We start from the raw sequence: 26,917 nt of genomic DNA, 5'->3' as shown, positions 1-26,917 counted from the left end.
TAAAAATCTTTAATTGAAGAAAAGTAAATTGCATAAACAGCTTTATGCAGTGAAAACCTTTCCTCATAGGATGTGACATCAGTGTAACAAAATGATCTTCACTACTCACATTTTATACCATGTTTGCAGAATTTTGCTTAGAAATGCTGTGCAAAGACTCACCACCATGTATGTTAGGACTCAAATTCCAAAATAATAACATTTGTTCAGAGTACATGCTAGTTGCTCAAATACGCACATTCACATGTACTACCTGAAAGTCAGATAGGCAAACAAACATGCCCTTATCATTGAAAAAGTATCATAAATTTGGCAAACGATTTGACAACTTACGATGGGAGGGCCGAAGACATAAGACCTGTTGTGTTTTTTCAAATAATAATAAAAAAAAAATAGAATCTTCAGGATACATTACTTAAAGGGACACTATAGTCACCCAGACAACTTCAGCTCAATGAAATGGTCTGGGTGCCAGGTCCCCCAGGTTTTAACCCTTCAGACGTAAACATAGCAGTTTCAGAGAAACTGCTATGTTTAAATTGCAGGGTTTATCCAGCCTCTAGTGGATGTCTTCCTGACAGCCGCTAGAGGCGCTTCTGCGACGCTGGATGTGAAAAATCGCATTCAGCATGCAGAAAGTCAATAAGAAAGCATTGAGAAATGCTTTCCTATGGACTCTTTGAATGCGCGTGCGGCTCTTGCCGCTCCACTCGGGAGCTGACGTCGGCGGGATAGGAGAGGACACCAGCGCCGAGGGAGCCCGGCGCTGGATTAAAGTAAGTAGCTGAAGGGGTTTTAACCCCTTCAGTGCCAAGGGAGGGGGGGACCGAAAGGTTATATAGTGTCAGGAAAACAAGTTTGTTTTCCTGACACTATAGTGATCCTTTAACGATGTATTTGTAACTCTTTGCAATTCCAGTTTAGTAGATTATGACTAGAGTATTTAAGAATTACTAAAAAATATTTACAAAAAACACACTGAACCTATTCAGTATTATGGAAATATGAACATGGAAATATGGCTGCAGTATTAAAACGCACACTGAGGGTAAAGTAACTGAAACAAGATGCATAGCTATTAAAAAGAGTGCATGTATTACCCTCATAAAATATATCTTAGTCTAATTAGAAACAAAGTTCTGTGGAAAAGTTTAGGAACACATCTACGCCAAGAGGATTTAAAAATAAACGAACTTTATGTTCCAAAAATAGCATTGGCCATGGAAATGAGCTGTGTAAAAAGCCCTCTGTGAGCGTACTCTTGCACATAAACAGGAGGAGAGGCAATGCTACAGGAAACTTCAAGTGATACACAGAGAGTTCTGGGTAATGTGAAATTATCTCCAATCTGTGCACAATAACCATATGCAGCTATGCAACTTTAAGCAGAATGGTGGCTGCTGCTAATTTGTTAAACATTTTATATGTATTCTTGTTTCCTTTAGACTGAAAATTTGTAGAGGTGTCATACACAAAACGTGTGCATGACAAGGTCACCTTCAGGTAGGTATATTTTTAATTTATGCATGATGGTGCTTGCAAACGACTTGTTTCCAGTGCGGTCTGTAAAAATTTACCAACAAGCAACTAATTGTTAAAATTTGTGTTGCGAACGTTAGCGACTAGCAATCATGTCCGTACTCGAAAATCTTAGCAATTACAACTGCAATTCTTACTAACAACAATGCCAACTAAGAGTTTAACATCTCCCATAGAGAATAATAGGAGACTTGGCTGCACACTGAATTTTACCAGCTGCTGTTATCTTAGCAAAATTTAAATTTGCCTTGGCTAGTTGGAAGTTGGAAATGTCAAGTTAATATCTGCAATCTCTCCATACATTATACAGGGGGGGGAAACCCAAACAAATTTAGGGACATCTGTCAAGGTGGGACAGGTGTTTTTGTGGGTGCAAATTAATGTTAAAGGGACACTAGGCACCATAACCACATCAAGTGATTAATCAGTTATTCTCTCAACCAAACACTGCCAGTTATTGCTGGTATCATTTGGAATGTATCTATATAATGCACACAAATGACAGTCAGTTGAACTCATGAAGCCCCTGCTTCCAAAGGATACTTGAATAAATACTAGCTTAGTAACAAAATAGTAAAACATTTAAAATGAATGAAAATAGGTATACTCCTGAGTGAGATACCACATGTACCACAATGTGTAAAATAAAAAGATCAAATGAAACATGAAACACTTATGGCTCAGCCAGGAAATACACGCCTGTGGCAGACTGGTGCAAATTAGTCATGATCCCATCTGCTTACCCATGTGGGACTATTTAAGAGGGTGTTATTGATCTCAAAGGAAGGCAAAGTATTTCAGATTTTCCTACAGCACATCTATGCACACATAAGGACATAAACCAATATGGACAACTTGGGATTCAGGGAAAGTTACACTGCATGCAGGCAAGGATACACATCGGCTTTAATCACGGATTTAAATACAAATATGTTAAAGGGCTGCTCTCCTTGGCATTAAAATTAATGGTTAGATCACTAGCAGCAGCTGCTATTTGAGTGTTAGGGAAAGCCTGTATAGTTAAAAATAGCGCAAATCCTACAACATGGAGAAAACACACTGAATGCTCCAGTCTTGGTCGAAATTCTAGAACCATAGGGTCCCTAATTTCATAACCCTTCACAAGACTGGCATAAGAGGTAGGAAGTGGGGAAGAAGGAGTTTACAGGATTACTTAAGGATGATCCAAGCAATTCCTTGAAAGACATGCCACCTATCCGGAAACTATTTTTTACTGAAACATACAGGATGTCCTTAACTGACCCGTTGGAGTTCAGCTTCAAGTAGCTGCAAGTTTTTAATATGTAACTTCTTACAGATATTATGCAGAGTTGAGTGATTTCTATTAGTATGACTTTTGTGGAAAACCACACCAAATGTAGCAAGCTCAAAAATCATTTTTAGTTTTTTGTTTAACTGTGAAAAACAAAACAAAAAAAACATATATTCCCAAATAGATTATCTTTCACTGACAGCAGGGGCAGATTACATGGTAAATCTGATTTCTTTATTCTCCATTTTGATCGTGCCAGGACTTTATTGGTTTTCATATTTAGCTCATTCTACGGCCATGAAGCAAGACCTTGATTTAGAGCATCAGATTTTCAGCGGAGAGAATAAAACATTTTTATCATTATTAGCATTTAAATAGCACCAACATGTTCCGCAACACTTTTATGGAAAATGTAGGCGTAAAGAAGGCCCTGTTCAAATGAGCTTACAATTTATGAAGGTAGGTGAATATACATTGTTTGGTAATCAATAGGAGTTTGCAGGACTCTGTGGAGATGGTTGCAATATAATTACCATAAATAAAATAACCAAATGGTATAACAAATGTATCAGCTGTTTGTATCTATTCTTCCCATATGAGGGCAAGAAGGATGAAAAAAATCAGCTGGAAATAAATAATCTAGTAAAGGTTCCACAATATATGTTGACCAGTACACTTGAAAATGAATAAATTAGGGAAAAATTGCATGTAATCCCACTGTAGTAGAAAACGAATTTTGTCAATTATACTGTGCAGCCGACAGATTGGTTAAAATATGCACGATTTTATTTAACAACAATTAACTGTCAAAGACTCACACATAAAATATAAAAGACATTAAAAGTTCATGGGAGTTCCCAAATATGGAGAGCAACTGCTGTCTGGTTAAAGTTACGAGTGTCCAAAGAGATGTAAAAATCTTTTCTCACCGGCCGGATGAAGTCAGATGTGGACCTCCTCGTGTTATGGACAAACTTGCTGGCAGCCGCGTGCGTTCCACTGCGGCTCCGGTTTGCGTTCCAGCTTGCTCTCCTGGGACTCAGAGTAGAATGCCGCCAGAGGCCAGAGGCGGCCAGAGGCCAGAGGCGGCATTCTACTCTGAGTCCCAGGAGAGCAAGCTGGAACGCAAACCGGAGCCGCAGTGGAACGCACGCGGCTGCCAGCAAGTTTGTCCATAACACGAGGAGGTCCACATCTGACTTCATCCGGCCGGTGAGAAAAGATTTTTACATCTCTTTGGACACTCGTAACTTTAACCAGACAGCAGTTGCTCTCCATATTTGGGAACTCCCATGAACTTTTAATGTCTTTTATATTTTATGTGTGAGTCTTTGACAGTTAATTGTTGTTAAATAAAATCATGCATATTTTAACCAATCTGTCGGCTGCACAGTATAATTGACAAAATTCGTTTTCTACTACAGTGGGATTACATGCAATTTTTCCCTAATTTATTCATTTTCAAGTGTACTGGTCAACATATATTGTGGAACCTTTACTAGATTATTTATTTCCAGCTGATTTTTTTCATCCTTCTTGCCCTCATATGGGAAGAATAGATACAAACAGCTGATACATTTGTTATACCATTTGGTTATTTTATTTATGGTAATTATATTGCAACCATCTCCACAGAGTCCTGCAAACTCCTATTGATTTTCAATAGATATCCTATATTTGTACTCTCCAACCGTAGGTGGCGGTTATTTCTGCAGTGACACAGTGGTTATGGTATACATATCCGGTCTCATTATCTAAACTTGAAAAGTTATTCACCAGTGGATACTGGCGTTTATCTATTAAGTTGCTTTTTAAATTTGATACATTGTTTGGTGTCTTGACCAAGGACACTTACTGGTAAAGTGGTCTGACTGGAAGTCAAATCTAGGTTTCCCAAATTGTGTAACCACTGCTTTAGAGCCGATATAAATATTTAAAAAAAAACAAAAAAAAAAAACCCCAAAAAAAGGTATGAGATCATTACAGGTGGGTCAGAGCTGGAGTGTGGGAACGTCCCTATTGACAAGAAGCAGACTGAATAGGAGCATTGAACCTTAGCACTCTTGGCTTTAATAGGTAGCTATTCCTTGCAAACACGGCAGCCAGGACTGGTCAGAGTATAAATTGCTGCTATGTGGACAGAAATATCATGCATTGGTTGAAACGTATTAATGGTACACAGTTGCATTACTTTTTGAAATCTTTTCACCAAGTTCCCAAAAAGCAGGACACCAGGGAAGAGATTTCAAAAAGGAGGGACAGTGTTGGCAAATCAGGAGTGTGCTGCCAGATTTACGACAGCTGTGATCATTCTAAACTTCACACTGACTGACAATTCATAAAAGTTCTAAATCACTAAAACACTACAGAGCAATATGTCTAAGAACAAACAAAAAAACAAAAAATAAATACTAAAAACAGACGCATCAAAATAATTATTTAGTGCTCAATATAGTAATACGTTTATACACACTCACAGATACAGACAATATAGAACGGGTTTGCCTTATATTCACTAGTCCAATTAACTAATATGATCAAATTCAAAAGAGTTCATAATAAAAATGTCACATTTCTAGTAATAGGTCAACGTGGATATAGTTCACCAAGCAATTCAAGGACACATTTTGCTTTTGTTTCTATACTATCCATCTTCCCACCTGCGGCGTGACACTTAACATACAGATTACCATGCATGGTGATATACAGCCTCCCACTTACAGAAAGGAAACAATGCCAGGAAAACAAAATTAACTCGTAACCAAGCAGCAAGCCAGCCTTCATCTGCTTGTTGTGCTGTACATTTCATCAAGGTGCCAATTACACACAGATCGTTATCATAGTCAATTTCTTTTTTTTTTCTTCAAATAACCAAACAAAATGGGAAATCCAAGCAAATTCAGCAAACCTAAATAGTAAAACAAAAACCTTTCTTTAGAAATAGTTTTTGAAAACATGCAGATCCGTCGCAGCTCCTCAAACTGGGGACTGTGGGAGAAAAAGTCCCATGATAAAACCGTCTTTGTTCAAAGTTACTGCTAGGATTTGAATGGGTATCATTGTCCTGTACTGGACATACTCCAGGATAATTGGTTACAATACAGTGACAATTTTTTTTTTTTTTTAAAAAACAAAAAAAAAATTTCAGGAATTATGGATAATAGATTTTTCATAATTAATAGTTTAATCCACAGTTTAATTGTGTCTCTTTTGATAAGAGATTATGGTCAGAATTATGTTTCAATTAATATAATGTAAAGGGGATTAACATTTGACATTAATAGACATTTATCAGAAACGTGGTATATCAAACAGAATACTTTTCTGATCATATTCATATGTCACTTTATTGCTTTAGTCCCCACCATTAGGTTGTCATATGTATTATAGGAAAGATACAATGAGCAAAAAAAAAAAAAGTCACAATTGTGTTCTTTTATATCAATTGTGATTGGTTTACTCAAGACAAGATTCTGCATCAACAAAGAAAGTTAAACTAAATAAAGCCCCAGGGCTTGATGGTATTCACTCATGAGTACTTAGGGAGCCAAGTATGGAAATAACCTAACTTTTCAGGAATTGCAGATGTGTTTCCAATATTCAAAAATAGTTCAAAATCTTTCCCTGAAAAGTTTACTCCTGTGAGCTTAAAATAATTGGAAAATAATTGAATGGCTATTAAAAGATAGTCAGGAATTCCTTTGGAATAACAACATAATTAACAGATATCAGCATGATTTTATGAAACATAGATCATATCAAACTGAATTACATTTTCTGAAAATGTATATAATAGTGTAAATCAAAGTGCTGCAGTGGATGTGATCTACTTGGAATTTTCCCAGGCGTTTAAAATGATTACACAATAAAGTTAGTAGTCAATTAAAATAAATTGGTCTAGGTGAAAATCTTTATTTATGGATAAAATATTGGCTTACAGATAGAGTACAAAGAGTTGTCAATAATTGTGCATTTTCAAGCTGGACAAAGTGTTAAGTGTTGTCCCTCGGGGGTCTGTTTTGGGACAACTATTCATCTGTTCTGGTACAACTTCTATTCAATCTATTTATAAATGATCTTGAAAGAGGAAATGAAAGTCAGGTGCTCGTGTTTCCAATATGACATAGAACTAGGGAAGGCAATACAATGTGAGCAGGATATTAGTTTCCTGCAGAGGGATTAATATAAATAAGGAGACTGGGCACCCGAACACCAGATGAAATGTTATTTTATATATATTAAATTTCATTTGGTGAACACTTACCATCTGGTGAGATATATATATATATATATATATATATATATATTTATGCTCTTTACTACAAATTTAGTAGGGAGTAACACATGAAAATGATTTGGTAACAGTTATAGACCTCTAACTAGACAACAATGTGCAATGTCAATCAGCAGTTGTTAAGGTCGGCAAGGTATTGTCATGTATACAAAGGGCATTAATACCTGGGACAAAAATATAATTTTGCCTTTTTATAAATGAATGGCAAGACCTCACCATGAATGTGAACCATGCAATTTTGTGTACCTGTTCTAAAGAAGGGCATTATGGCACTAAAAAAGTGCAGACTTCCTTAAGTGAAGGACAAGCATGATGGAAAATTTCCGTCATGTAGTATTTTTCAGCAGGGACAGTTATCTTTTTTTTTTTTTTTTTAATTCTTTATTTTATTTGTGCAAATAATTAACAGGCAAGTTTGCTCTGCCACAATAGCTGGAGCAAACCAGATGACACACAGAAATAAATAACATTATGGCATGGGAGGCATTGCACATTTTTAGAGTTAAGTGGACAAGATAAACATATAATATAGCTTGACATTATAATCTGCATGGTTATTGCTTGGATCCGTTAGTGAGTATACATGTATGGCGGACATCGTGAAATAACACAGCTTTGCTATCGACTTTTGTTGTCGTCTCTTAACGTAAGTGGAGGCACCGTATGTGATATTATGCTACTATAGAGATAATACAATTTTTAACAGTTAACACTATACGTGTGCTATAAGATTAGCTGTCAACAAGGCAACTCTCATGTTTAAATGTCGCTAAACAAGTCACCTATATACACAAGGGGAGATGAGATGTCCCGGTGATCATCAGCGAGCTATGCATTAAATAACAAATGGATACATCATAAAAAACGGTATGGAAGCAGGCTGATTAAACATTATGTTCATTTCAAATTAATAATCTGACTGAGTAAAACAGGCTAGGGTTAATTGTGATATCAGATTAGTTAAGTCTGGTTAATTTAAGCTATCCACAAGTTATATATATTTGGCAGCAAGCTACAGGTTATGCGTTGAGGGGATAATCCCCTGGGATTAATTATGGGCTAGGGGCATACGTTCAGCATTAAAGTTAAGCATAACTTAGGAGCCTTGGGCTAGTGAGCAGGCTGTCTCCAACTTACATGTGTGCCCCAAGCACTAAGTGAGTGAACATATGTAAGTGTGATAGCAGGCTAAGAGTATTCAGCAGGTAATATGCCTAGCTAAGCGTAGTAGGAGTCAGTGTCAATAGTAACAAAGTGTAGGCAGGCGTGCCTGGTAGATTGTGGGGTGAGTGTAGTGAAACAATAACAATAACATTTAAGCATTACGCTTTGCTATTCAGGTCGGGTAGGCCCCGACCCTTCGGTACCATCAGGGTTGCAAAGGAAGTCCAATGAGGTCAAATTAGCAGGTGATTTGGCACAGACAGTTCAGGTAAGGGCCGGGGCAGATCGGTCAGTGTAGTAAAAGCATGGTAGTCCCTGAAATGCCCAGGCAATACCTTGTTAGGAGTTCACCCCATCCCCTGTCTTGGCTCCTGATCTCTTTGTTGTGTGCTATTCTCATAGCGGGTGTTGAGCGGATTGTGGTAGGTGGCAATCTTCAGGTGGTTCTGCTGCTTCATCAATTTTGCCGATGTAGGTGCCGCTTTAGGAACTGTTGGTGGACTCCGCCGCTCGTCAGATATGCGGTGTGGAGCTGAGTGCGCCCCCTGGTCAGATTTGCGTCCGGACACTTTATGAGGCCTCCGCCTCTGTTCCCCTGCTTGTGGTACGCTAGCCGACTGAAGGTTGCCCCCCCAGGTGTATCTCCTTAGTTTGAGCAGCGGTGGGCCCTGCGTGTGGGCCCTCCGCCCACGTCTAGGCCCAGGTAGGTGGTGTCTGATGAGTGGTCTGCAGCCTAAGGGTCGGGGGGAAGCCCTTGCTCTGCTCTCCTGCTTCTTCTCGTTTAGTGGCTCCGTGGTGCTTTTCAGAGCTGGTTTATGGGCAGGGGGGGTGCTTGGCTGTCGCACGGCTGTTTGGATCTGTGCCAGCGTGGCCCATAGCTGCTCCCAAAATTGGTCAAATGCTGCTTTTATACTGTCCTCATTGGGAATCCCACTCATTGGTCTCACTTGTGGAGACTTGGGGAGTGTAGGCCCCGGAGCGTGGATGGCGGCCGCCATTTTGATTGCTAGTTGCGGGTTGCTTGCGATCGCAGGAGTTTGTGGGAGCTTGTGGCTCTGTGTAATGTGGACTGCGATGACCCCCACCGGTCCATAGGGGGGGGAACGTGAGCTAAGCTGTAAATTAGCCGGATATGAAGGCAGTGGGAGACCGGCCGTCTCTCCCGTGCTGCCTGTGTGAGCAGGCCGCATGTTGGTGCCGTGCGGTGTGTCAGCAGGCCTCAGTAGGTGGATCGGGGAACCCGGCTGTCGAACTGCTCGTTTTTGGTATCGGGTTATTCGCCTGGGTGTCCCCCGCTTGTTAAGAGCTGACTTTGAGTTGGACGTGCCGAGTGCATGGGTTTTACCCCATAAAAAGACGATTTGGCTCAGGAGCTGTGTCTCGGCACGTCTGTTCAGTCTGGCTGCTCGGCTCCGCCCCCCCAGGAACAGTTATCATTTGATCCCTGGGGGGTGATTTTAAGGCTCACAGAATGTAATAGTTTTATTTAAAAACACCTCACCTAGGCAAAAAGTAATGGGGGTTTAGTTACAGTATATGATTCTACATTGCCACAGCGTCAATGTACCCCAGATCCTAGTCTAGCAGCCCAATGCCCGCACCCTATGATGTATGCATGTTTAGGTGAGTGCAGCCCTAGCCATCCTTGGTTATATTTCTTTATTTATTTTAATTTACAGATATTTAATTTAAAAATTATAAAAAAATAAAAAATAAAAGTCCTTTTGTTACTTTACTTTTACTCTACTTAATTTATTCACTGCTGCCCTAGTTTTACTAATACACAAATATGCTGAGCATTATTTTAGTCTGCTAAAAGCTGTTGGTGTACATTCCTGTGAGAGATAGGGCCCAGCATTTTTCTGTTCTGCATACGAATACAGATCTCTATTAGGGATCGACCGATATTGATTTTTTTTTTTAGAGCCAATAGAGATACCGATAATCTGTGAACTTTCAGGCAGATCGTCGATAATTTACAGATACCGTTTTGAAAAAAGAAACCATTTCTACACAAATCTACTGTCAACTGAACATGTTTATTATTATTTTATTTATTTTTTGGCAAATCTTTTTTTATTCATGTAAATGTACAAAATATACATGCCAGTCAGAATTTTTTATGTTTTCAAGAATATGTGTGTGTGTAGTGGAGAGAGTATTTGATTAATAAATGCAGTGTGTGTGTGTAAATATGTGGGGTAGAAATCTGTTGATTTCATTTATTTTATACCGTATATACCCGAGTATAAGCCGAGTTTTTTAGCACATTTTTTGTGCTAAAAAACCCCAACTCGGCTTATACTCGAGTCAATAGTCTGTATTATGGCAATTTGCATTGCCATAATACAGACTGGGGGAGAGGGGGGCTGGCAGAGCTGTAACTTACCTGTCCTGCAGCTCCTGTCAGCTCCTTCCTCCTCCGCGCCGTCCGTTCAGCACCTCGGTCAGCTCCCAGTGTAAGTCTCGCGAGAGCCGCGGCTCTCGCGAGACTTACACTGTGTGCTGACAGAGGGAGCTGCACGGACGGCACGGAGGAGGAGAGAGCTGACAGAAGCTGCAGGACAGGTAAGTTACAGCTCTGCCAGCCCCCCCTTCCCCCCACTGAACTGCCAATGCCACTGGACCACCAGGGAAGGAGAGCCCCCCTCCCTGCCATGTATCAAGCAGGGAGGGGGGACGAAAAATAAATAATTAGTAATAAAAAAATAATAATAATTAAATAATAAATAATAATACAATAATAATTAAATTAAATAAAAATAATAATGAATAATAAGAAAAAAATAAAATAATAAAAATTACAATAAAAAAAACCACGCACCCCCCACCAAGGCTCTGCAACACACACACACACACACACACCACTCATACACTCACACACTCACACTGATACACTCACGCTGCACTCATACACACACGCTGCACTCATACACACACTGCATTCATTATACACACACTGCATTCATTATACACACACTGTAAATAAATATTCAATTAATATATTTTTTTTAGGATCTAATTTTATTTAGAAATTTACCAGTAGCTGCTGCATTTCTCACCCTAGTCTTATACTCGAGTCAATAAGTTTTCCCAGTTTTTTGGGGTAAAATTAGGGGCCTCGGCTTATATTCGGGTCGGCTTATACTCGAGTATATACGGTAAATAAAGATACATTTAATTTAAAAAAAAAAATTATATGTACATGACTGCTGAGTCCTTCGATCACCAAATCCCGTCACCCTTCCATTCCCAATAAGAAACGCAACACCATGTTAAGTGGGTAAGGGCAACGGCCGCCGCTTTATTTAAACCAGCATAACCAAATACTGTCAGCTGCTGGTTTTACCCAGCAGACAATTCCAGAACAGAACCGTTGGGGAGGGTGGGTGGGGAAAGACACTGCCAGGCTCCCTCAGCATTGTTCACCAGTAGTCTGGTAATTTTTCCCAGAATTCCATGCTTTCAACTGTAAAACCGCCTGTATCCTTTTGGTTGCTATGCCAACTCCTCATTGCTCCCCCCTCCCTATTCGCTCCGGGGGTTGGCCTATATATATGTGTTTTTAAAAACAACAAAAAATAAAAGTTATATTTGCTTTGAGACATTTCTTTCCATCTCTGGTGGTCCGGTGGGAAGCCCTGGTGGTTCCAGTGGTGAGAGTGAACTCTAGCCTGCACTGGTGGTAACTCCGTGCTCGCGAGAGGAGAACCCGACGGAGCTGCAGATAAGTGCTCCCCCGGGTCCTCTCTGCCTCCCTCCTGCAGGCCGTGGTGGGAGATCACTGATCTCCCCTCGCCCCCAATGTCTGCATTATCGGTATCTTTATAGGCTGATACTGATATGGCTGAAAATGCTGAATATCGGACAGACCGATAATCGGTCGATCCCTAATCTCTATCACAAATGTAAAAAAGAAAACAAGCAAAAAAAAAAGTTACCCAACCGAATAAATATATAAAACATAACATTTATTATATCCATTAAGGTATAAAAAGAAATGTTACAAAATATTGGGGCAGCACTTCATAATAAATATAACTAAAACAGCGTGACATTAGTATGACATTAGATTTTTCAGGGCATAGTCTACAGTTTACAATCTAAACGTGAATAATAAAAAAAATAGTAATCATAAATCACACTTTAATATTAAAGTTACTACAGCCTTTACTGTGCAGAGCCTCTGTATATAAAAATGATATTGATTGGTATAGATAAACTATAATTGAATAATTAAATCAGACAGGCAAGAGTGAGTTATGTAGGTAAAGTAAAAAGGTAAAATGGGGAACTGGCAGGCCTTAGATTGATCGGCTAAACATAATAACTTCAATCTGGGAAACGTACTTGCAACTACAGCCATCACAAAATTGTTAAAACAAGGAATTTTTAGAAGGAGAAACACTCCAAGCACCATAACCACAACAGCACACAAGAATACTTCTAATTTCTCAGGTGATGTGAAACATCACCACTTATTGCATTACGATTACGATAAAAAAAAATAAAAAAATACTTGCCAAGTTAGGGGGGTATTGAGATACATGGAGAGTTTAGGTCTGAAAAACACCTACCACTGGGATGAGTGTCACAAATGAGAATCAGTGGTGCATGAAATCTCCATATCTGCTGTGACAGGTTATTTAAAGCCAGATATTCATCACTACCACGGCTGATCTTACGTTTGTTTGACAATGCAAAAACACCTATCTGATTCCAATAATTCCTCGTGGACACTGTACAATACGGCACAATTAGGAATACTGTTAAATAAGGGAAAATACAGTAACCTCCTTACAGGAATATTAATTTAGAATGCAGTTTACTTTGATAAAATCAATTCCAAAATCGGGAACTGTAATACTTCCTGCGTAAACACATGACAAACAATAAACTGTGATTTTCCTGATTGCAGGGAGGTCTTCAATGCATGGCTCAGCAGCTGCAATGCTCTTTTAAAAATCAGAAAATTACTCTGAGCTGGCACGGACGCAGAAGACTTATGCAACAGCACACTAAACCTGGTCAGTACTAGAATAGAGAGCCAGATCACCATATGAATGACAGAAAACTGTTAGAACAGTGCCAGAAAACAAATCAGCACCATCTTCTTCCTACAACCATCTATAGGTTATATAAAAGAAAAAAAAAAAAAATTAGATATATAGAATAATTTATTTCTAAAATATTTTACCAGGATGGATACATTGAGATTTCTCTTGTTTTCAAGTATGCCCTGGGTTCACAAAACAATAATAATAATAATAATAAGTAATTGAAGCAAGTCAACACTGCACAGACAAGTCCCGGGCAGGCACACAAACAGCAAGCAGGCACACAAACAGCAAGCCAACCACCTATGAACTGGCATTACATCCATTTGGAAGGTCACAAAAACATTGTCCGAAGCCAGTAAATTTTAAACTTGATTTTGCCGATGGAAGGTAATCGGGGCCATAAGGTGAAGATGGAGATTCAAAGTACCACACATGAAGTGGTTATAAAACATACACTGTACTTTTAATTATTAACACGAGAATCAGGACTTCATATACATGGCTTACATTTATACGAGCATTGCAATTATCACCAATAGCCAATGCAAAAAAGGAGTGGCAATCATTTATTACGAGATTTTAAAAAAAATATACAAGCTGAAAAATTGTGTTTAATTAAACCATATTGTTATTGGGGAACTCTGAAGAAGCCATGCACAGAGAATCCGACACAGGTCAATTTAGGAAGCAAAGGTCTTTATTCTCACTGATCGGGTCTCAGCTGAACTCATGTTCAAAATGTTTGAGCACATGGAGTACAGGCTTTTTATTATTATTATTATTATTATTTATATAGCGCCAACAAATTCCGTAGCGCTGTACAATGGGTGGACTAACAGACACATAATTGAGATCAGACCACTGGACGTACAGGAACAGAGGGGGTTGAGGGCCCTGCTCAATGAGCTTACATCCTAGAGGGAGTGGGGTATAGTGACACAAAGGGTTAAAGTAGGGGAATTAAATAGTTAGAGAAGGGTTTATTGAGTGCTTGGTAGGTCATTTTTGACAGTTGCAGGAAAGGAGTCATGGGGTGGGGGATGAGAAGCCTGCTGACAGTTTAATTGATACGCTTTAATGAAGAAGTGAGTTTTCAAAGATTTTTTGAAGGAATGGAGGCTGGGTGAAAGTCTGATTGAGGAGGGAAGGGAGTTCCACAGAATGCTTTTTTATAAGCTATTCATCCCCCATCTGTACTCTTACACCAATCAACAAACAGCATTTACAGCATTACATATATGGATAGGCAGTATGGCACCAGGAGAATGGAATGTGGTTTTTAAAATCCAGCACATTGATGACAGTATCTTAGCTACATGTAACTAACTGATATCTGTACTTTTATATACCACATGGAGATTTTAGGCCTAGATGAAATCCCATCACATTCCCCCCTTTCATGCTTCTGATACTGAGTACTGCAGATGGATCACTTACCATACTTTTCCAATACCACTCAGGTAATTACAAAACAGGAGAGAACATGTGAGCATTCTAGTTGAACCTTATGAATTCTCAGAGCTCATTGAACTGATTACAAATGATTTCTCGTTGGGCTAGAGGTTCATATCTCCAGATGGCCATTACGTGAGCTGGTGTCTTACTTTCTATAGTGCTCTCTTTCTGCACCAGCTTCCAAACCTACTACCTGGATTATACCCACTCCAGATCTGAGTAGGTACATGCATTAATTTAACCACGTGGCTAGTAAGGTTAACCACAGCTTGCACTTCATCATCTATATGCAAACAGCAATTACTGAGATTAAACTTTTGCACACACCTCCTTCTACCGCCAATAAATAGTCAAGGGCCAGCCTATTTTGGTAAATGGCTGACCTCATACGGATATTCTATTTTGCCAGGAGGTTAAGTGCTTCAGCTGTCTCATTGGTTATAATTTCAACCACCGCCTGTAATCTTATGATGCGGTTGAGTATGTATAAGGGGTTTCGGTAACCATAAGTACCATCTTCAGCTCAGGTAGTAGATCCACAGTAATTAATAATTCGCTGGGGTGGCCATTCATCATCTTCCCAAATACCTTTATTTAATGGTGCTCACTTCTTCCTATGGTTTACATCATAGACCTTAACTACCAAGGTCTCCTATTTGGATTGGCAACAAGAAGGATTGTTTGAGCATACCTAGCACACATGCCCCCACCCAATCTTGTGGTAATTCTGAAAATGCCTTACCACAAATCCAGTATAAATATTCTGGGGCTCTCCAGTTAGATGTAGCCGATAGATCAAACCATACCTCTGTTAAATTGGTGTATTTAACAAAAGGGTTGGTAGGTTCTGAGACATTTGAAGCTGACCACCAGGTAGTATTATGGCTACTAGCATTATATGCTTTCTGCCCTAGACAAGACAACTCGCCTACAGGTGTGTTATACATTGGGCTTGCCCTAGCTAAGCATATCTGTTGCTCATTTGTCTCAAAACCAGGGTACCATACTTCTCTCGCTTCCTATGGCCATTGGTCTCCCATATTTGTATCACCACATACAAAGCAGCTAGTTATATTGAGACTACTTGCAATACTCTCAGCCAGATCGATTATCAGGTTTTTAACAGTGTGGGGAACTTCATCTTCAACACTCATCTTCTCATACAAGGAATTGAATACCTGATGAGTTTGGGCATTCAGGGTCTTGGTTTCAAGGAGATATACACACACACACAAAAATAGATAGCTTGGCACTCAAGATCTTGAGGAAGACCCTGTAGGGTCGAAACGTCGGTCAAATGATGTAAGTTTTTTTTGAATAAATACCAACGGATTTTTTGTAAAGATCTGAGAGTGCAATATATATATTATATATATATATATATATATATATATATATATATATATATCCAAGATAAATAAGCAAGGCACTCTCCTCCAATTTTCTCAAAAATAAGATTATGGTGCCTAGGTGCAATCCCGCGTAGAAATATAAACAAATAAATGAAGGGAGCACACTAGGACTCTTCTCAGTGGAAATAAAAGGTATTTACTGTATCAAAAAGTTAATACATCTTCTGTGCAGAAGATGTATTAACTTTTTGATACAGTAAATACCTTTTATTTCCACTGAGAAGAGTCCTAGTGTGCTCCCTTCATTTATTTATATATATATATATATATATATATATATATATATATATATATATATATATATATATATATATATATATATTTTATATATATATATATATATATATATATATATATATATATACACACACACACACTCTCCTGGGTCTGTCCCTGTACCATATATTTGGAAACCGAAAAGATTCCCAAACTTATTAATGAATTGCTGGGGGTTAGATATTGTCATGTGCACAAGATTACACTCTATTGATTTACGGTGAGGAGTAGTAGGTAACCTCTGAATTATCAGGTATTGGTCTACTGTTTTTCCTAGGTTGCCCAACCTACACATTAACAGTATGGTCCAGAAACCAGAATAAGAACATACTTCGAGATCTAGCGAACGGAATTTACAACAGAATTCAGCTAGTCTACTCGCTCCAGAATCTGCGAGCTAGTGAACGGAATTTACAACAGAATTCGGCTAGTCTACTCGCTCCAGAATCTGCGATCTAGTGAACGGAATTTACATCAAAGTTCAACTAGTCCAGAAACCAGAAGCCGACTGAACATATATACACACACACCCACACACCAGAATTCAGCCGGACAAACAGACCCTATGCTAAATGGGCTAGCTACAGAGCGTTCAGCTTAAGGAGGTGATCAGCCACCTATTCTTTCTAGTGGGAAAGGTCAGATACCAGATATAGATTTAATCCCTATTAGGTTTACCTTCAGTTCCTGGACCCGGGATTGGAATTCATCGATGGGACACCCCAATACCCACTGCCCAGAAGCCTATGGACTCTTGGACGAAGAAGGCCCAATGGTGCCGAGACGAAAGGAAGTCCACGCAGTATCGGTCCAGGGTTGTTGCCGTGGAGAGGTGGGTAAAATATTTACCGTCTCGGCAGTCTCTGCGATGACTTCTCAGCCAATGCACTAGATATGTTACAGGCGAACTCGGAAGAAGCTACGCACAGAGAGTCCGGATACAGGTCTACCCAAAATAAATTTTGGACCTAGCTGAATACCCATCACATTATCAATCTTTTTTTCTTTTAAAACTATAAGCTCTTATAATTCTATTGCAGCTATAGTTTGAAAGAGTGCTATGGGAATTGCAGTTCAATCATTTTAGGGGGCTGAAGTCTCACACCCCTGGTTTTAAATGTTAAGTTTTATGTGCAAAACAATGAAATTTGGACTTAAAGGAAGAGAAGCTTTTCTTAAGCTCAGTCCTTTGCCAAGTTTTTGTCAATCAGATAAAAATACATAAGCAAATGTAGTCCCCACTTTGCCTTATGTATCTTAAAGGGAAATTATAGTCACCAGAACCACTAGAGCTTAATGTAGTGGTTATGGTGTCTAAAGCCTATCCCTGCAGTCTCAGCATTGGGAACACTGCCTTGTCAGAGAAAATGCAATATTTTTACATTGCTGCCTAGTAACACCTCTAGTGGAAATCATTAGAGGGACTTCTTGATTACAGGACCTATGTTTAGTATATCCACGTTGTGCATGGAGATGCTGAAAGCTCCTTATTCACTCTATGGGGAGATGCTGATTTGTGTAGTGTGACATTTTGCTGCACATGCGCAATATCTCCCCCCCCCCCCCCCCCCCATAGGAAAGCATTGGATTGGTTGAGATCATCAAGACTGATGATCGCAGCCACGGAGACAGGCCAGCTGTGGCAAGTCCAGTGTGGCGATGGAGAAAAGGTATGTAAAATACCTTTTTACTTCATTCTGTGGGGGAGTTGGTCACCTAAATAGATAGTCGAGCACTACAGTGTTAGGAATGCATTGTATTTTGTATTCCTAACACTAAATTATTCCTTTAAGAAAAAAAAAACAGAAAAAAAACACAAGAACAGATTCGTTGTGCAAAGGGCATGACTTAGAAATATACCCATACTTGCTCTTGATTGACTTTTAAACACAAACTAGAAATAAAAAAAATAAAAAAAACGCACAAAACAGAAATATGTGGCAAATTAAATATTAACATGTATAAGATCATATGAGCTGTAATAGGTAAAGGAGCAACTTAGACCTGTGTCAATGTGTTGCTAGCTAAACTAGTCTGGTAAGAAAACCTTTATAAGCTGTGTGTTATTTAAAGGGAATTCAAAAACATGTTTACTACAAAAAAAAATAAAAAATCAAGCTGAGGTTGTGAGTATATTCTCAGTTAAAACACAGACAGAACGAGATTGGAGAGACAGAAAAACCAGTGGCACCCTTTTTGTTATGGAGTATAAGGCTCATGAGGCTCAGCCACTTGGCAAACAAACACTACCCTCCTCTCACCATATTTTTTAAGATGGTAAAAACACCAAACAAAAAACAAAGCAAAATTACCTCTGCCACCCCTCCCCTCCCCACACAAATGTACTGTACTCATGAAATTGTTCTAAGAAGGGTTGACTTTTCTCCACATAATTTCCCACTTTTGTACGAAGACATAATAATTTCCAAAAAGGCTGTTAAGTGATCAGAAAAGAGTTCAGGGCAAAATGTAACAGAAAGAGTGATGAATCCGTAGTTTTGCCCAAAAAAGATGCACATTCAAAAAAAATGGCATTTAGGAAACAAGAAAAGAAACACGGTTAAAAAATTCAGCATAATTAAAACAAATTGTAAAACTGACCACAACATTTTTTTTAAAAAAATCTTCCCCAGTGTCACATATTAATTAGCGAACACATGAACATGAATACATAGATCTATACTCACAAGTGTCTTCGGCTTGTGCAGTGTAGTGCAATTCCGAGGCGTGTGTTTTGTGAAAAACAGCAGCTTACCTGGCAGGTTATTCTTTAAAGAATGCAGGAAATTTACTGAGCTGTACAAACACTACTATTGTCAGGACCTGTCAGCATACACTATAACAGTCCTAGCACGCAGAGCAGTACAGACAGGTATACACTGAATGTAAAACTTGTCCCAGCCTGCAGAGGTGTCATAAAATAAAATGTTAAGAATATTTCTCCTTGTGTTTTGAAGAGAAAAAAAAAAAAAAAAGGTAATTACACGCAAAATTTGTTGTGATACCAATGCAAGTTTTTAAGCCAGTCATTACTGCCCAAACCTATAATACAACCTCTGATGCAACAGGCCCCAAAAGCAAACACCATGTTGTCAAACACTGGGGAAGGCAAAATACCTATTATGGCTAGATTACAGTTTTTAAATTCTGAAAAATGCGCATTAATATAATATATAAATAAATAAACATAAGGAGTCAGAAGTAAGACAGGGCACATGTAAACAAGATAAAATTATTAACTGAGAGATAAGGCACTGAAAGTGCAAGATATGAAAGCAGGAGATTAGATAGACTGCTGAGGGAAAACAAGTAGACATAGTGGTAACTTAGTGTGTAATAGTATAATATTCAGGCAAAGAATATGGTGGCTTTAACCCCTTAAGGACCAAACTTCTGGAATAAAAGGGAATCATGACATGTCACACATGTCATGTGTCCTTAAGGGGTTAATGCATAGCACCTGGGCTTGATTTCCCCATTGCCATGTCATTTCTGGAGCTTAAAGAAACACCCTGTGCACCATAACAACTTCATCTAAACTACATTGTTTTGATGCCAGGAGGTCCCTGGATCAACTTTTAAAGGGACACTTCAGGCTCCCAGACCACTTCTGCCCATTGGAGTGGTCTGGGTGCCAACTCCCACTACCCTTAACGCTGCAACTGTAATTATTGCAGTTTACAATAACTGCAATATTTACCTTGCAGGGTTAACTCCTCCTCTAGTGGCTGTCTACTGGACAGCCACTAGAGGGCACTTCCCAGTCCATAGCACAGGTTTTCTGTGTTATAGCATCGCTGGACGTCCTCACGCTGTGTGAGGACCTCCAGCGTCGCTAAAATCCCCATAGGAAAGCATTGAAAAGCATTTTCAATGCTTTCCTATGGAGAGGTCTAATGTGCATGCGTATTAGGTCTCCCCAGCCGGCGGGATCGGTCTCCCCCGCCGGCTGACGTAATGAAGGGGAGGAGCGGCGGCGGAGGAAGAAGCAGCGATGTGGGACATGCCGCTGCCTCTGGTAAGTGCCTGAAGGGGTTTTAACCCCTTCAGCAACTGGGGATGGGAGGAGGGAGGGAGAGGGGACCTGCAGTGCCAGGAAAACGGATTGTTTCCCTGGCACTGGAGTGTCCCTTTAAGTTAACGGTTTAACCCCAAAGTCTGTGATCTAGCAGGGATCTCTCTGTTCCCTCGTCCTTCCATTTGCTAAAGAGCTGAATTGTGTGCCTATAGACATTTGACATGTAAACCCAGTCTGCCTAGCCCAAGCAGGAGAGGATAACTAGCAACACAATTGTAAAGTACTAGCAGAAGGTGACAAAACTAACAGGTCACTGATAAAACATATGTGAATTGTGATTTAAAATTGCACACATATATATATTAAATGGCACATTTACAGAAAAGTGAAAACTAGTAGCAATGTATCTGTATAACACAATGCCATCCCGGCCCTCATCTGTGTAATTTAGGATGGGATAACTAGCATGACAGTCTTATGACAAATACATAATATGGTAACTAGCAATGCAGTTGTACTGTGCAGGCCAAGGTTAACCAACAGTGCAGTTGTAAAGAGAACTGTGACATTACTGGCAATGCAATAGTAAAACAGACAGCAGTGCATTTAGAACACAGAGGATTATGAACTAGCACTGTATTGGAAGGCAGTTGATGACATAACTAGCACTGTATTGGAAGACAAATGATGATCTAACCAGCACTGTATTAGAACACAGATGATGATATAATTAACAGTTTATTAGAACAAATATGATGATGATGTAACTAGCACTGTATTAGAACATATGATGATGATATAACCAGCACTGTATTAGAACACAGTAGATGATTTAACTAGCACTGAACGAGTACAGGGATGATGATTTAACTAGCACTGTAGGAGTACAGGGATGATGATTTAACTAGCACTGAACGAGTACAGGGATGATGATTTAACTAGCACTGTAGGAGTACAGGGATGATGATTTAACTAGCACTGTACGAGTACAGGGATGATGATTTAACTAGCACTGTACGAGTACAGGGATGATGATTTAACTAGCACTGAACGAGTACAGGGATGATGATTTAACTAGCACTGTAGGAGTACAGGGATGATGATTTAACTAGCACTGTACGAGTACAGGGTTGATGATTTAACTAGCACTGTATGAGAACAGGGATGAAGATTTAACTAGCACTGTACGAGTACAGGGTTGATGATTTAACTAGCACTGTATGAGAACAGATGATGATGATGATATAACCAGCACTGTATTTGAACACAGTAGATGATGTAACTAGCACTGTATGGGAACAGAGATGATGATATAACTAGCACTGTATTAGAACACAAATTATGTAACAGTTTATTAGAACAAAGATGATGATGATGTAACTAGAACACAGGTGATGATATAACCAGTACAAAAAGAGAAGTCCTGCGCTTAGTCCCATTACTACTGGGCCAGCAGCAACGACTACAATACACATGTGTTCCTATTAAGGGTTAATAAGTATAGGGGTGTATATAAAAAATACCCCTTTCTGTCTCATTAGAGATATCTTTGCCAGAAGCTCAAGGAAGCAGGCTGAAGGGTCAGTGTTAGGACCCGCTTAGGGGGGTCTGCCTTGACGTTGGCAGGCGGGCATTCCCTCCAATGGCCATTGGAGCAACTAAATGACCTCCTTGTCTAAATATACATAGGGATTAAGGAGAAAGCGCAAGTAACATTTTCTTTTCTTTGGTTTTTACGATGATATAACCAGCACTGTTTTAGAACACAGATAATCATATAACTAGCACTGTATTATGACACAGCTACTGGACAACTGGTATACAGATAACTAACCTGGTATGGCTATAATAACTAGCCTGGTTTGACTATAATAACTAGCCTGGCATAACTAACATTACTATAGCAAGCATGTAATGTCTTACAGTGCTATAATAACTAGCCTGGCATGGCTGGCAGTGCTGTAATATCTAGCCTGGCATGGCTGACCATGCTATAATAACTAGCATTGCAATAATAACTAGCCTGGCAGGGCTGGCAGTGCTACAATAACTAGCCTGGCAGTGCTATAATAACTAGCATTGCTACAATAACTAGCCTGGCATGGCTGGCAGTGCTACAATAACTAGCCTGGCAGTGCTATAATAACTAGCATTGCTACAATAACTAGCCTGGCATGGCTGGCAGTGCTTTAATTACTGGCCTGGCATTGCTACAACTAGCCTGTTATTGCTATAATACCTAGTCTGGCATTGCTATAAGTAGCCTGGCATGGCTGGCATTGCTATAATAACTAGTCGGACAGTGCTATATTAACTAGTCTGGCATGGCTGGCAGTGCTATAACAACTAGCCTGGCAGTGCTATTATAACTAGCCTGGCAGTGCTATTGTAACCAGCCTGGCAGTGCTATTGTAACCAGCCTGGCGGTGCTATAATAACTAGCCTGGCAGTGCAATAATAACCAGTCAGGCAGTGCTATAATAACTAGGCTGGCAGTGCTATAACAACTAGGCTGGCAGTGCTATTACAACTAGGCTGGCAGTGCTATTACAACTAGGCTGGCAGTGCTATTACAACTAGGCTGGCAGTGCTATTACAACTAGGCTGGCAGTGCTATTACAACTAGCCTGGCAGTGCTATTACAACTAGCCTGGCAGTGCTATTACAACTAGCCTGGCAGTGCTATTACAACTAGCCTGGCAGTGCTATTACAACTAGCCTGGCAGTGCTATTACAACTAGCCTGGCAGTGCTATTACAACTAGCCTGGCAGTGCTATTACAACTAGCCTGGCAGTGCTATTACAACTAGCCTGGCAGTGCTATTACAACTAGCCTGGCAGTGCTATAACAACTAGCCTGGCAGTGCTTTAACAACTAGCCTGGCAGTGCTATAACAACTAGCCTGGCAGTGCTATAACAACTAGCCTGGCAGTGCTATAACAACTAGCCTGGCAGTGCTATAACAACTAGCCTGGCAGTGCTATAACAACTAGCCTGGCAGTGCTATAACAACTAGCCTGGCAGTGCTATAACAACTAGCCTGGCAGTGCTATAACAACTAGCCTGGCAGTGCTATAACAACTAGCCTGGCAGTGCTATAACAACTAGCCTGGCAGTGCTATAACAACTAGCCTGGCAGTGCTATAACAACTAGCCTGGCAGTGCTATAACAACTAGCCTGGCAGTGCTATAACAACTAGCCTGGCAGTGCTATAACAACTAGCCTGGCAGTGCTATAACAACTAGCCTGGCAGTGCTATAACAACTAGCCTGGCAGTGCTATAACAACTAGCCTGGCAGTGCTATAACAACTAGCCTGGCAGTGCTATAACAACTAGCCTGGCAGTGCTATAACAACTAGCCTGGCAGTGCTATAACAACTAGCCTGGCAGTGCTATAACAACTAGCCTGGCAGTGCTATAACAACTAGCCTGGCAGTGCTATAACAACTAGCCTGGCAGTGCTATAACAACTAGCCTGGCAGTGCTATAACAACTAGCCTGGCAGTGCTATAACAACTAGCCTGGCAGTGCTATAACAACTAGCCTGGCAGTGCTATAACAACTAGCCTGGCAGTGCTATAACAACTAGCCTGGCAGTGCTATAACAACTAGCCTGGCAGTGCTATAACAACTAGCCTGGCAGTGCTATAACAACTAGCCTGGCAGTGCTATAACAACTAGCCTGGCAGTGCTATAACAACTAGCCTGGCAGTGCTATAACAACTAGCCTGGCAGTGCTATAACAACTAGCCTGGCAGTGCTATAACAACTAGCCTGGCAGTGCTATAACAACTAGCCTGGCAGTGCTATAACAACTAGCCTGGCAGTGCTATAACAACTAGCCTGGCAGTGCTATAACAACTAGCCTGGCAGTGCTATAACAACTAGCCTGGCAGTGCTATAACAACTAGCCTGGCAGTGCTATAACAACTAGCCTGGCAGTGCTATAATAACTAGCCTGGCAGTGCTATACTAACTAGCCTGGCAGTGCTATAATAACTAGCCTGGCAGTGCTATTATAAGTAGTCTGACATTGCTATAATAACCAGCCTGGCGGTGCTATAATAACTAGTCTGGCGGTGCAATAATAACTAGTCTGGCAGTGCAATAATAACTAGGCTGGCAGTGCAATAATAACTAGGCTGGCAGTGCAATAATAACTAGGCTGGCAGTGCAATAATAACTAGGCTGGCAGTGCTATAATAACCAGGCTGGCAGTGCTATAATAACCAGGCTGGCAGTGCTATAATAACCAGGCTGGCAGTGCTATAATAACCAGGCTGGCAGTGTTATAATAACTAGGCTGGCAGTGTTATAATAACTAGGCTGGCAGTGCTATAATAACTAGCCTGGCAGTGCTATAATAACTAGCCTGGCAGTGCTATTATAAGTAGTCTGACATTGCTATAATAACCAGTCAGGCAGTGCTATAATAACTAGCCTGGCAGTGCTATAATAACTAGCCTGGCAGTGCTATAATAACCAGCCTGGCAGTGCTATAATAACCAGCCTGGCAGTGCTATAATAACTAGCCTGGCAGTGCTATAATAACTAGCCTGGCAGTGCTATAATAACTAGCCTGGCAGTGCTATAATAACCAGTCTGGCAGTGCTATAATAACCAGTCTGGCAGTGCTATAATAACCAGTCTGGCAGTGCTATAATAACCAGTCTGGCAGTGCTATAATAACCAGTCTGGCAGTGCTATAATAACTAGCCTGGCAGTGCTATAATAACCAGTCTGGCAGCGCTATAATAACCAGCCTGGCAGCGCTATAATAACCAGTATGTCAGTGCTATAATAACCAGTCTGGCAGTGCTATAATAACCAGTCTGGCAGTGCTATAATAAATTGCCTGGCAGTGCTATAATAACCAGTCTGGCAGTGCTATAATAACCAGTCTGGCAGTGCTATAATAACCAGTCTGGCAGTGCTATAATAACCAGTCTGGCAGTGCTATAATAATTAGTCTGGCTGCAGAATGCTGTGTGCTAGTGTGGTATAAGCTGGTCGCCGTGCTGTGCCAGGCTGGCACTGGGATGGACAGGGACCATGCTGTAATGCCACCGCCGCCTCCTCCTCGTCGTCTTACCTGTGCTCTGCGCTCCGCTGCCATATCGGGGACACGGCTAAACCGAGCACTCAGCTCCGGACACTGCGCCGCCCCCACAGCTGCTACTGCTGCTGCTATCTCCGTAACCACACCTCTTTCTACACTCAATCCCTCCCCCCGCCTCTCACCAAGTAGCAGCTCCGCCCCCTCTGTCATTCATAGCGCACAGCCCGGCTCCCACCGGAACACCCAGCATCCTATTAGTTCCCAGTACATTTAGCACCGCCCTTATGGAACTCTGTGGAAATAATTCCAGAAACACGCCCACTGCCAATATAGTCCCTCCACCACATGCCGGCCCAGTAGTTCGAAGCCCCGCCCACAGGTCCAACCTGATCCGCCGACCAGCCGCCCCTCCAATCGGAGTCCGGCCAGGCACTGCAGAGGAACAGCTCGGCGCATGCGCACAGCCAATCGGGGGCTGCCGTGCCGGCGCTCCGCTTTCTAGGAGTCGGGTGCTGTGATTTTAAAGGGACATTCGGTGCTGGAAATGACCGTGTAATCATAATGCATGGAATGAATGGAAATATGATAGTCGATGATTCCTTGATGACGAAACAAATGCTTTTAAAGGGACTCTAGGTACAAAGGTACAGGGGAGGGAAGGGGAAATAAACACTGGGGTAGTGGGGGGACCACTAAAAGATAAGGGAGAGATATTAACCCCTTCAGGACGGAGTCAATAGTGCACGTTCTGATCAAAACAAAACGTGAACAAAAACTGGAATTTGCGCTATATGTCTGTTCACCCGTAGTTCCCCTCTTTCATATTATATGCACCCACACTTATTATATATCATTTTGTTCAGGAGAAACAGGGCTTTAATTTCATATAAAATATTCATATATGAAACATAATTTATTATGAATAAAATTAAAAAAACTGTGAGCAATTTTATTTATTTTTTAAATTTGTAGTTCCGCTTCACATTTTAGCTGTAAATGTCATAATACTGTTAGGTTTTACTGCAAAAAAATGCACATATTTGTAATCCGCGATGTCTCACGAGTACAACAGTACCCCCCATTAACAGGTTTTATGGTGTTTTGGAAAGTTACAGGGTCAAATATAGAACGTTCCATTTTCAAATTGAAATTTGCCAGATTAGTAATGTTACCTTTGAGACGGTGTGGTAGCCCAGGAATGAGAATTACCCCCATAATGGCATACCATTTGAAAAAGTAGACAACCCAAGGTATTGAACGTGGGGTATGTTTAGCCTTTTTTAGTAGTCACTTAGTCACAAACACTGGCCAAAGTTAGCGTTCATATTTGTTTTTGTGTGAAAAAAGCAAAAAACTAATATTTG

General features: G+C 40.4%; 1 protein-coding gene across 2 annotated transcripts in view; it reads right to left on the bottom strand.

Moving 5' to 3' along the window:
• The window catches only part of MFAP3L (microfibril associated protein 3 like), a 45,835-nt gene extending 20,153 nt beyond the window's left edge, over positions 1 to 25,682 (bottom strand). The window contains exon 1 of one of the 2 annotated variants that reach the window (XM_063458171.1): positions 25,587 to 25,682. The gene's annotated coding sequence lies outside the window, so the exon portion shown is untranslated. Of the gene's footprint in view, positions 1 to 19,160; positions 19,252 to 25,586 lie in introns of those variants that run through there. The other variant, XM_063458172.1, reaches the window with a different exon arrangement.
• Between the last annotated feature and the right edge of the window lie 1,235 nt (positions 25,683 to 26,917).

This window comes from Pelobates fuscus, chromosome 6 (assembly GCF_036172605.1).
Source record: "Pelobates fuscus isolate aPelFus1 chromosome 6, aPelFus1.pri, whole genome shotgun sequence".
Lineage (NCBI taxonomy): Eukaryota > Metazoa > Chordata > Amphibia > Anura > Pelobatidae > Pelobates > Pelobates fuscus.
This window is presented reverse-complemented; position numbering and strand designations above follow the sequence as displayed.